Raw genomic sequence first — 3,010 nt, forward strand, 5'->3', positions numbered from 1 at the left:
TGACAAGTAGAAACTGTATCACAAGGGTTTGTTTTTCATAAAGGGAGTCTTACAAATTAGTGAGGAAAGATGAATTTTCAATAAAAATGTAGTAAGGAACTGGAGAAGTGGCTCGGTGGTGGAGAGCACCTAGCAGCTCTTCAAAGGCCCTGGGGTTGGGTTCGAGGTGCTCCCACAGTGCCTCACATCTGTCTGTAACTGCAGTTCCAGAAGATCTAACCTATTGTGGCCTCCAGCGGCAACATATACATGCAGGCAAAACACCTCTGCACATGAATAAATAAAAATTAAAAAAATAAAAGCTTAGAAAGCAATTTACTGAGGAAATAAAGTCCTTCAGTGTAAAGGTTAAACCTTATAAATGTACTTAAAAATCCAAGTTGGGCAGTGATGGTGCATGCCTTTAATCCCATACTCGGAAGGCAGAGGCAGGTGGATCTCTGTAAATTCGATGCCAGCCTGGTCCACAGAGCGAGTTTCAGGACAGGCTCCAAAGCTACAGAGAAACCTAACCTGGAGCCGAAGGGTAGGGGTGGGGTTTCATCTCTTAGAATGTTTTGATTTTCCAAGTTGGTCAGTGTTAAGTCGATAAACTTTGATCTGGTGATTTCCATGGTAAAAGAAATGATGAGTCGTTGAGAACGGTCTCGGTTGCTCTTTCCACCCTGTGACAGAGCACGATGGCCCCGGGCAACTTATAAACACCATTTATTGGGGCTTATGGTTCTAGAGAGCGTCCATGATCACATGGCCAGGAGCGTGGGAGCGGGCAGGTGCTAAGAGTAGTAGCTAAGAGGCAGAGAGAGCGGGCTGGGAATGGCGCAGGCTTCTGAAACTTCCAACTCGCCCCAAGCAACACACCTCTTCACAAGGGCACATCCCCTAATCCAATCAGCGCAAGCAACCGAGGACCGTGTATGTATTCAAACATATGAGCCTATAGGGACTATTCTTATTCAAACCATCCCAAAAGATTCACACAAAGATAATGATTGTGTGTGTGTGTGTGTTCTTTTGCTTTAATTTTATTAAAACTTTTTTATGTGTATGAGTGTTTTATCTGCATGTCTGTATGTGCACGACCTTCATGCCTGGAGCCTACGGAGTTCAGAAGATAGGTTCCACACTTGTGGAACATCTTCAGTTACTAAAATTTGTGCAAAAAAAATATTTGACAACTTAGAACAGAAGTTTTCAACCTTCCTAATGCTGGGGCCCTTTAACAAAGATCCTCAGGTTACCTCAGCCATAAAATTATTTTTGTTGCTACTTCATAACTTTAATTTTGCTACTGTTATGAATTGTAAATATTTTTGGAGATAAAGGTTTGACAAAAGGGTTCAGAACCACTGACTCACAATGTATTTGTGTTTGTATTGTGTTTCTTTGAAAAGCAAATGGACAAGGTGATTCAGCTTTGATTTATCTCCATTTTCTGTAATTCATATGGACTTTGCAATTAGGAAAAAAATTATAAGAGGTTCCTTAACTATAGTCATTAATTATATCGATGCCTTGTTGGGTATCATTTCCTATATAACTTCCTTCCCAAAGAGCAATGGCTTATGAAAGAACACACAACAGACCCTGCATGTTGGAGGGAGGATCCGTGTTAACTATACTCTCGATTTTTTTCTAATATTTAAAAGTAGAGGGGCTGGAGAGATGGCTCAGCGGTTAAGAACACTGACTGCTCTTTGAGAGGACCCAGGTTCAATTCCCAGCACCCACATGGCAGCTCACAGTTGTCTGTAACTTCGGTTCCAGAGGATCTGGCACCCTCACACAGACATATGTGTAGGCAAAATGCAATACACAAAAAATAAAAATAAATCAATTATTTTTAAAAAAAAAAAAAATAAAAAAAAAAATAAAAAAAAAAAAAATAAAAGTAGATTGTAAAAGCAAGAGTTTGGAAAGCTAGGATAAGGTATACTGACCCCAAATTATTTCTCTTCGTGCAGAGAAAAGTACTTAATCTTTGCAGAAAGTTTAAAAAAAAAAAAAAAAAAAAAAAAAAAAAAAGGTCTCTGTGCTAATAAAAACAAACACAAAATTCTATCAAAGTTAATGAAAATTTGCAATTCTCTATGCCTCCTCCCTGAACTTAGCTTTAGCTCTAAATACAGCAGTTAAAGCACCAGTGTTCAAATACTGAACGCCCAGTGCTGTGCCCCGGGAGCCTCCCAGGACTCTGGGGTGCAATTCTGAGTCGGGCCGGAAGCAACAGAGCAGCCGAGACGGAGCCGAGACGGAGGCTGCTGAGCCTGTTTTCCTTCCTCCTTCCGTCTTCAAAATCTTGGCGAATGAGACGGTGGAGAACAGAGAAGCTCTGTCTTCAAAACAGTTACATCCCGTTTAACACGGAGACTTTTCCCTTCTTTTTTACGGGCAAAAGGGTTTTCTGTTTTCAGTCTACGGGTGGCCATCTTTTGTCACCGTTAACCAACAAATCTCAACGTTGCTACGTCAGAGGCGGTGCCAGGGCATTCTCTATATCAGGAAAAAATCTGCAGCCGGCTCCCGTGTGTCAGGATGGCCGAGTGGTCTAAGGCGCCAGACTCAAGCTCAGCTTCCCTGGTTGGGGGTTCTGGTCTCCGTATGGAGGCGTGGGTTCGAATCCCACTTCTGACACAGGAATCTTTTTTTTAACTCCTCATTCAGTTTCGGAAAACAGACACCGTTTTGAGAGGGCTCATGATTAAGAAATACCGAAACACGTATCTTTAAAAATTAACTTTAAAAACTTTCTAATGGGTCAGCCGACATTGACGCTAGAAGCGGAATAATTGCTGTGGTTTTGAGGACGCGAGACTCGCTCTGACTCGAGGCGACTGCGGACCGCGAGGAAAACAGAGCGGCGGGCGCGTCCCGGGGGTCTGGTCACCGGAGATCCCCTACCCCGCGGCGTTTGGCCACTCGCCTTGCCGGCAGCGAGTGTCCCAACCCTGAAGTCCTGTAGGCGCCACAGCGCCCCCTGCAGGAGTCGAGAGATAAATCATGGTTTCAT

At 43.2% G+C, this 3,010-nt stretch overlaps 1 non-coding gene across 1 annotated transcript; it reads left to right on the top strand.

Moving 5' to 3' along the window:
• Positions 1-2,529: 2,529 nt before the first annotated feature.
• On the top strand, positions 2,530-2,634 carry Trnal-caa. The gene is made up of 2 exons: positions 2,530-2,567; positions 2,589-2,634. It is a non-coding gene; the product is annotated as a tRNA-Leu (tRNA).
• The last annotated feature ends 376 nt before the right edge of the window (positions 2,635-3,010 follow it).

The sequence above is a fragment of the Arvicola amphibius genome, chromosome 6, assembly GCF_903992535.2.
Source record: "Arvicola amphibius chromosome 6, mArvAmp1.2, whole genome shotgun sequence".
NCBI lineage: Eukaryota > Metazoa > Chordata > Mammalia > Rodentia > Cricetidae > Arvicola > Arvicola amphibius.